General features: G+C 41.3%; 1 pseudogene; it reads left to right on the top strand.

Moving 5' to 3' along the window:
- Window positions 1-253: 253 nt before the first annotated feature.
- Window positions 254-9,233, top strand: LOC122707028 (annotated as a pseudogene).
- The last annotated feature ends 803 nt before the right edge of the window (window positions 9,234-10,036 follow it).

Below are 10,036 nucleotides of genomic sequence, written 5' to 3'. Positions count from 1 at the left end.
CAGGGTACGACATTGCCTTCCTAACGGTGGCCCTTGTCCTCGGCACCCAGGATGCTTGGCAGCATTATATCCAAGGCAGGAGCAAGAGAAGAAGCAAAGAAGAGAGGAGAAGACCCAAGAAAAGCTCACAGGAGATGCAACGGGACACGTTGCCAACCTCTCCTCAGCCAGAATATAGTCTCATGATAACCAGTCAGGCTGTTGGCAAGGTGTTGACAGCAGGGGCAAGTGAAGAGAGTTTAGTAAAGGGATCATGTGCCAAGGTGCGGGTGCATTTAAGAGAAGCGTCTGGGGATGGTGTCACACATCAGGGTTAGTAATAGTGGGGACCATTGTAACTGCAGACCTGCGGGCCTTGGGAGGGATGGTTATGGGAGGCCAGAGACAGCTGGAGTTGTAGCTGAAGGAGAGGAATATTCCTACTGACCTTTGGAGGAAGAAAGCCATCCTCAGTACTGCCCTGGTGGTCCAGTGGTTGAGAATCCGCCTTCCAATGCACGGGGCATGGGTTCAATCCCTAGTCAGGGAGCTAGGATCTCACATGCCAGAGGCAGCTAAGCCTGGGTGCCACAGCTGCTGAGCCCGTGTGCCACTAGACAATCCATGCACCACAAGGAAAGATACAGGATGCAACCAAGATTCCACTGGCTGCAACTCAGATCCGATGCAGCCAAATAAATAAATATAAATACATATTTTTTTAAAAGAGAAGTCATATTTTAGAGATACTGTAGAATTAAAATCAACAGATCTGATGATGTCATTAAAAACGGAAAAGTTAAGAGACTCCAGAAAACAATTATAAAGCTGGCAAAAACTTATCAGGATTGACTTTTATAGAACTCTGAATTTGAACAAAATTTTACAGCCTCCAGGGGAACATTAAAAAAGGACTATGTGGTCCTTCCACAGTGGCAGCCTCTGAAGAACAGCAGCCAGGGCTCTGAGCTACCCCATGGCCATGGGCCTCAGCAAGAGCCTCAGGGTGACCAAGAAGGTGAGCAAGCGGCCGTCGCGGGCACCTCAGCAAACACATCATGTTTGTGCAGAACATGATCTGGGAGGTGTGCATCTTAGGAGCAGCTGGTCACAGAGCTGCTCAAGGTCTCCAAGGACAAGCGGGCCCTCGAGTTCATCAAGAAAAGGGTCGGGGGAGAGAACAAGACAGCGGAGGAGGAGGTGGACGTGCAGTACATCGCTTTCCATGGATACGTCAGGAATACACCTTCAGACACACACGTGCACGCAGAACACCAGCTGAGAGCGGACAGGAGGACCTGACCAGTGGAAAAGAGAATATAGACCCACGCAAAACTCGGTAGGACCAAGGATCTAGGGGGAAAAACAGGAGTGTTAGTAGGACTGGACCTGCCCTCGCAGGTGGGGGAACTGAAGCAGGGGTCCGATCCCCACATTGGTGCCACTGTCTGAGTCAGAGGAGAAACGTTTAAGGCTGAGAGTGAAGCAGCTGATCTGTGGCAGCTTAAATGGAATGAGAATCAGACAGTACTTGCTGCAGCCGTACATACCCTGAACAGGAACGCTGGGCCCCTGGAAGGTGCAGCGGCTCAGAGCTGGAGTTTAGAGATTGTGGAGCAATCCCAGGGCGAGGGCTGTTGTTGACTTCGGAGAGATGGATCAAGGGGATGTGAGGGAGGAGATTGTGGTGGGAAATGCCTGTGGAGGAAAGCCAGGCAACCGTGGAAGAAAGGTGATACTGCTAAGTCACATGTAGTGGTTGGAGCCATCACCAAGCCTCTCTCTCCCCACACACCAGCATCGGCAGCTGAACAAGAGAAAGCCTGGCCCATCAAACCCCCCAGGCACTGAACTACAGAGCAAGACCCCAGCCAGGGTGCTCCTTTAAGTGCCTGATGTGACGATCTACAGAGTAGGACCCAGGCAAGCGAGCCCTCTAAATGCCTGAATGGGCTGAGCTACAGAGAAAGACTGGCCAAAGAGGCCTTCTGATAGCCAGCTACAAGAGCCTCGAAAAAAGACTGTGATAGAACCATAACTCCTGCCGCAGAGGCAGTCCATGTCCCTGCACACTTGGCACCACCAGGGTCCCCACAAGCCAAGCAGCTGCACCACCTTCATACTCAACTCTCACTGGGGCAGAGCGGCCAGAGGCCAAAAAAGTCTTGTGTCTATGCACGCAGGGTTGCTTCGGTAGTGTCTGACTCTGTGACCCTGTAGACTGTGGCCTTCAGGCTTCTCTGTCAGGGAGGGGGGTTCTCCAGGCAAGAATACTGGAGCATATTGGCCAACACTGGTCGCCATCCCCTTCTAGAGCACTGTATCTCCTGCTGCCCTAGCCGCCAACCCCCCTGAGTACCTGGTGCTGCCAGAACCCCTGCGACCCAAGCAGCTGCACCACCTCCACACCTGGCCTCACAGGGGCGAACCCAAGTCCTCCAGGGCAGCCTCAGGAGCAAACCCCAGTGGACGACCACATGCAGAGGTGGAAATAAAACCATAGTTGAAACCCAAGGGCAATGTGACTAAGGAAGAAGACCCAAAACCTTCCCACCAGCTGTGCAAGATGCAGATTAAATCCACAAAATCAACTAAGCAGACTTTGTGTCTATGGACTATATAAAAGGCCATTGAGAGCTCGCATAAAAGAAAACGCACTAGTTCTGACAGCTGTGGACATTGGAGGCAAGAACACACAGGAGTAGGACCAGGTTAGAATCCGAGCTGCCCCCGCAGCAGGTCCAGAGATCAGCACGCGTTGTAGGGCATCCTAGGGAGGGGAGGTGGTCTGCGACTCCCAGCGCGGGAAAGGACTCTGACAGCAGAGACTCAAGAAAAATATTTTTTGACTTGTTCTGTAGATTGTTTTGGATTATTTTTTTTATTTCCCTCCCCCCCTCACCCCGCCCCTGTAGTTGTTGATTTTATTGGCACTAAGAAATCCAATCAAGCGGTTGAGCTTTTTTTTCCTCAGTCACATTTTCTACTGTTGTCTTAAACCTCTGCTTCTATGTTGGGTTTTTGCAGTTCTGTGGAGTTTCCCTCTTTTTTTTCTTTTCTCTTTCTCTTTAATTTTAAACTTTTTAAACCTATTATTTTTTCTACATTTATTCCTTTGCTTTTCCTACTGTTCTTTCCCCCTTGCAGTTAATTTTTTAACATATATAAATCTTCTTTATCTACCTCTATTTAACTTTGCATATCTATTATTTCTTTTCTTTTCTTTCCTCTCAACATTTTTGATAAGTTTTGTTTTCATTGCTTTATTCCCCACTTGGCACCTTTAGTTTTGTTTTCCAGTTTGCACTTAAGTTAGTTTTGTTCTTAACTGGTAAATATATTTTTTTATTTCCTTTGTTAGCCAAATCAATCTACTGTACTTTATTTTTGTTGGAGTGTTTTGACTTTGCTCATGGGTGTATATGTATATGTGTATGTGTATATTTAATTATTTTATTTATTATTTGCCTGATTTTGTAACTAACATTTGTCTGGGTTTCATCTTTGGTTTCTTGTTTTTTGATATTTGTTTTAATCTCACTTAATGCCATAACAAACCACTTGTGCAATCTTCACTCCTGACCAGAGATCAAGCCCTGAGCCTTTGGAGTGGGAGCACTGACTCCAAGACCCTAGACTCCCAGAGAACTAACCCTAGGGAGTATCAAGCAGTGGAGAACTCACACAGAGGAAACCACTTGAATACAAGACCTGGCATCACCCAACCACCAGTAGCACCCTGTGCAGGATTAATCTCACCTAAACAACAAACAAAACAAAGATACAAACCCAATCATCAGCAGACAGGATTACCACCTCACTCAGCCTTTCCCATCAGAGGAAAAACAAAGAAACATAAACTCAGCACAAATCTCACCCTATACGAAGCTCACACCAACCACTGGACCAACCTTAGGACGGAAGAAACCAAAAGGAAGAAAGAATTCACCCTTCTTCAAGGAAAAAAATTCAACTTTCGTTGAAGCCTGGGAAAAGGAGACTTCAAACACAATAACTTTAAAAAAAAAAAATGAAAAGGCAGCGAAATACAGCACAAATGAAGCACAGTAGAAACACGGAAGTCCAAATAAAATACAAGGAAATAGGCAAATTACCTGAAAAAGAATTCAGAACAATGATAGTAAAGATGATCAAAAACCTTGAAAACAAAACGCAGACAATGCAAGACTCAATTAACAAATACCTAGAAGAATTAAAGAATAAACATACAGAGACAAACAACACAATTGCTGAAATTAAAAATACTCTAGGAGGAATCAATAACAGAATATCTGAAGCAGAAGAATAAATCAGTGAGCTGAAAGATAAAATGGTGGAAATAACTTCGGAAGAGCAGAATAAAGTAAAAGGAATGAAAAGAGCTGAAGAGAGTCTCAGAGACTTCTGAGACCATATCAAATGCACAAACTCAAATTATAGGGGTCCCAGAAGAAGGAGAGAAAAAGAAAGGGTATGAGAAAATTTTTGAAGAGGTTATAGTTGAAAATTTCCCCAACATGGAAAAGGAAATAGTCACTCAAGTCCAAGAGGCATGAAGAGTCCCATATAGGATAAATCCACGGAGAAACATGCCAAGACACATACTAATCAAACTAACAAAGACTAAACACAAAGAAAGAATATTAGAAGCAGCAAGGGAGGAACAACAGGTAACACACAAGGGAAACCCCATACACTTAACAGCTGATCTTTCAGGAGGAACTCTGCAGGCCAGAAGGGAATGGCAGGATACATCTAAAGTACTGAAAGGGAAAAATCTACAAGATTACTGTACCCAGCAAGTATCTCACTCAAAATTGATGGAGAAATAAAAAGTTTCTCAGACAAGCAAAAGTTAGGAGAATTCAGTACCACCAAACCAGCTTTACAACAAATGTTAAAGGGACTTATGTAGTCAAGAAATACAACAGAAAAAAAAATCTACAAAATCAACCCCAAACTTAAGAAAATGGCAATAGGAACATATATATCAATAATTACTTAAAATACAAATGGATTAAATGCTCCAACCAAAGACACAGACTGCCTGAATGGATGGAAAACAAGACCCATATACATGCTGTCAACAAGAAACCCACTTTAGACCTCACGACACATATAGACTGAAAGTGAGATGATGGAAATATATATTCCATGCAAATGGAAAGCAAAAGAAAGCTGAGATAGCAATCTTCATATCAGACAAACTAGACCTTAAAATAAAGAAGATTACAAGAGATAAGGAAGGACACTACATAATGATCTAGGGATCGATCCAAGAGGAAGACATAACAATTGTAAATATCTACGCACCCAACACAGGAGCACCTCAATACATAAGACAAACACTAACAGACATAAAGGGAGAAATTGGCAGTAACACAATAATAGGAGGAGACTTTAACAGCCCACTCACACCAATGGACAGATCACCAAAACAGCAAATTAGTAAGGAAACACAGTCTTAAATGATATGTTAGATGAGATGGATCTCATTGATATCTTCAGGACATTCCATCCAAATGCAGAAGAATACACCTTCTTGTCAAGTGCACATGGAACATTCTCCAGGATAAACCACATCTTGGGTCACAAATCAAGCCTCAGGAAATTTAAGAAAATTGAAATTGTATCAAGCATCTTCTCCAACCACAATGCTGAGACTAAATATCAATTACAAGGAAAAAAGTGTAAGAAACACAAACACATGGAGATTAAACAACACATTTCTAAATAACCAACAGGTTACTGAAGAAATCAAAAGCAAAATCAAAAAAGTTCCAGAAACAAATGACAATGAGATCACAGCAACTCAAAACCTATGAGATGCAACAAAAGCAGTTCTAAGAGGAAAGTTTATAACAATGCAATCCTACCTCTAAGAAGCAAGAAAAATATAGAATAGAAAACCTGATTTTACACCTGAAACAACTGGAAAAAGAAGAACAACAACACAAAAATTAGTAGAAGGAAAGAAATCATAAAGATCCAAGCAGAAATACATGAAAAAGAAATGAAAGAAACAATAGTAAAGATTAATAAAACTAAAAGCTGATTCTTTGAGAAGATAAACAGAACTGACAAACCTTTAAGCCAGACTCATCGAGAAAAAAAGAGAGAAGAATCAAATCAACCAAACTAGAAATGAAAAAGGAGAGATTACAACAGACAATGCAGAAATACAAAGGATTATAAGAGCTATTATGAACAACTATATGGCAATAGATAGATAACCTGGAAGAAATGGACAGATTCTTAGAAAAGTTTAATCTTCCAATACTGAACCAGGAAGAAATAGAAGTTATGAACAACCCAATTATAAGCACTGAAATTGAAGCTGTGATCAAAAATCTTCCCAAAAAACAAAAAGCCCCAGACCAGATGGCTTCACAGGAGAATACTATCAAACACTTAGAGAAGAGCTAATGCCTATCCTTCTAAAACTCTTTCAAAAAACTGCAGAGGAAGGAACACTTCCAAATTCATTCTATGAGGCCACCATCACCCTGATACCAAAACCAGACAAAGACAACACAAAAAAACCACAGGCCAATATCACTGATGAACATAGATGCAAAAACCCTCAACAAAATTTTAGCAAACAGAATTCAGCAACGCACCAAAAGCTCATACACCATGATCAAGTTGGGTTTACTCCAGGGATGCAAGGATTCTTCAATATATGCAAATCAATCAGTGTGATACACCATACTAACAAATTGAAAGATAAAAATCATATGATAATCTCAATAGATGCAGAAAAAGCCTATGACAAAATTCAACACCCATTTATGGTTAAAACTCTTCAAAAATGGGCATAGAAGGAATCTACCTCAACATAGTAAAGGCCATATATGATAAGCCTACAGCAAACATTATTCTCAATGGTGAAAAACTGAAAGCATTCCCCCTAAGATCAGAAATAAGACAATGTTGTCCACTTTTGCCACTATTATTCAACATAGTTCTGGAAGTCCTAGCTGCAACAATCAGAGAAGAAAAGGAAATAAAAGGAATCCAGATGAAAAAAGAAGTAAAGCTCTCACTGTTTGCAGATGACATGATACTGTACATAGAAAACCCTAAAGATAGTATCAGAAAATTACTAGAACTAATCAGTGAATTTAGCAAAGTTGCAGGATTCAAAATCAATACACAGAAATCACTTGCATTTCTATATATTAACAATGAAAATTCAGAAAGAGAAATTAAGGAATCAACCCCATTCACCATTGCAACAAAAAGAATTAAATATCTAGGAATAAACTTACCTAAGGAGACAAAAGAATTGTACACAGAAAATTATAAGACACTAATGAAAGAAATTAAAGACAGCGTAAACAGAGGGAGAGATATTTCATGTTCCTGGATAGGAACAATCAATATTGTGAAAATGACTATACTACCAAATGCAATTTACATATTTAATGTGATCCCTATCAAATTGCTAATGGCATTTTTCACAGAACTAGAACAAAACACTTTCACAATTCATATGGAAATACAAAAGACCCCAAACAGCCAAAGAAATCTTGAGAAAGAAGAATGAAGCTGGAGGAATCAACCTCCCTGTCTTCAGATTATACTACAAAGCTACAGTCATCAAGACTGTATGGCACTGGCACAAAAACAGAAATATAGACCAGTGGAACAAGATAGAAAGTCCAGAAACCTATGGATACCTTATTTTTGACAAAGAAGGCAAGAATATACAATGGGGCAAAGACAGCCTCTTAAACAAATGGTTCTGGGAAAACTGGACAGCTACATGTAAAAGAATGAAATTAGAACACCTCCTAACACCATGCACAAAGATAACCTAAAATGGTTTAAAGACCTAAATGTAAGACCAGAAGCTATAAAACTCTCAGAGGAAAACATAGGCGGAACACTCAATTACATAAATCAAAGCAAGATCCTCTATGATCCACCTCCTAGAGTAATGGAAATAAAAACAAAAGTAAACAAGTGGGACCTGGTTAAACTTAAAAGCTTTTGCACAGCAAAGGAAACTATAAGCAAGGTGAAAACACAACCCTCAGAATGGGAGAAAATAGCAAGTGAAACAACTGACAAAGGATTAATTTCCAAAATAAACAAGCAGCTCACACAACTCAATACCGGAAAAACAAACAACCCAATCAAAAAGTGGGAAAAAGACCTAAACAGACATCTCTCCAAAGAAGACATACAATTGGCTAACAAATGCATGAAAAGATGCTCAGCATCGCTCATTATTAGAGAAATACAAATCAAAACTACAATGAGATATCACCCCACACCAGTCAGAATGGCCATCATCAAAAAGCCTACAAACAATAACTGCTGGAGAGGGTGTGGAGAAAAGGGAACGCTCTTGCATTGTTGGTGGGAGTGTAAATTGATACAGCCACCATAGAAGATGATATGGAGATTCCTTAAAGAACTAGGAATAAAACCACCACATGACCCAGCAGTCCCACTTCTAGGCGTATACCCTGAGGAAACCAAAATTGAAAATTGTTCATTGCAGCACTATTTACAATAGCTAGAACATGGAAGCAACCTAGATGTCCAAGGACAGATGAATGGATAAAGAAATTGTGGTACATATACCACAATGCCCGAATATTACTCAGCCATAAAAAGGAACACATTTGAGTCAGTTTTAATGAGGTGGATAAACCTAGAATCTACTATACAGAGTGAAGTGAATCAGAAAGAGACGGATAAATACTGTATTCTAACCCATATATACGGAATCTAGAAAAATGGTACTGAAGTATTTATTTACAGAGCAGTAATGGAAAAACAGACATAGAGAACAGACTTATGGACATGGGGAGAGGGGAGGAGAGGGTGAGATGTGTGGAAAGAGTAACATGGAGACTTACATGACCATGTGTGAAATAGATAGCCAACGGGAATTTGCCGTGTGGCTCAGGAAACTCAAACAGGGGCTCTGTATCAACCTAGAGGGGTGGGATGGGGAGGGAGATGGGAGGGAGGTCCAAAAGGGAGGGGATGTATGTATACCTATGGCTGATTCATGCTGTGGTTTGACAGAAAACAGCAAAATTCTGTAAAGCAATTATCCTTCAATAAAAAATAAATTTTAAAAAATGTAATTAGCCTCCAATTAAAATAAATAAATTTAAAAAAAATAAAGAAATTTTTAAAAAGGGGTGGGGACACACAAAAATGCCAAGAGGAAGAGAGAGGAGCTGAGCAACACCCTGGCCTCCACGAGGAAAGTGGCAGCCAAGAAGGACTAAGCCCTTCCTCTCTGTGCACAGTAAACCTTTTCAGATAAACAAAAAAAAAAAAAAGGAAAGAAGCAACACAATTTTCATTCTAAAAAAAAAAACCACAGTTCAGTTCAGTTCAGTTCAGTTGCTCAGTCATGTCCAACTCTTTGTGATCCCATGGACTGCAGCACGCCAGGCTTTCCTGTCTATCACCAACTCCTAGAACTTGTTCAAACTTATGTTGATTGAGTCAGTGATACCATCCAACCATCTCATCCTCTGTTGTCCCCTTCTCCTCCCATCTTCAATCTTTCCCAGCCTCAGGGTCTTTTCCAATGAGTCAGTTCTTCACATCAGGTGGCCAAAGTTTTGGAGCTTCAGCTTCAGCATCAGTCCTTCCAGTGAATATTCAGGACTGATTTCCTTTCAGATAAAAACCACTGTGACATTTTAATATACCTACTTATTATCCCCCAACCCCCACCACATCGGCAGGCATGAGGATGGTGGTCCGGATTCTTGGCATGGGCTTGCTGGTGTCAAATGGGGTGACACTGATCCTGGTCTCTAGGAACTGTCTCTGTGTGACCTGACCTGTCTGCATGATGAGTCTTGGAACTTTCTCAGGGCTAGGACAGCTTCCCAGGTGGTGATTGTCAGAAGCATTTAAAGGTGAAAGTTCTATTTGCAGCTCCTGAGAGCAGGGGATGGGCCTTCCCTGGTGGCTAAGCGGTAAAGAATCTGCCTGTAATGCAGGAGACCCAGGTTTGATCCCTTCTGGAGATCCCCTAGAGGAGGGCATGGCAACCTGCCCCAGTACTCTTGCCTAG

The sequence above is a fragment of the Cervus elaphus genome, chromosome 13 (genome assembly GCF_910594005.1).
Source record: "Cervus elaphus chromosome 13, mCerEla1.1, whole genome shotgun sequence".
NCBI classification, from domain to species: domain Eukaryota; kingdom Metazoa; phylum Chordata; class Mammalia; order Artiodactyla; family Cervidae; genus Cervus; species Cervus elaphus.
The sequence above is the reverse complement of the archived record's forward strand: the minus strand, read 5'-3'. Positions and strand labels throughout refer to the sequence as shown.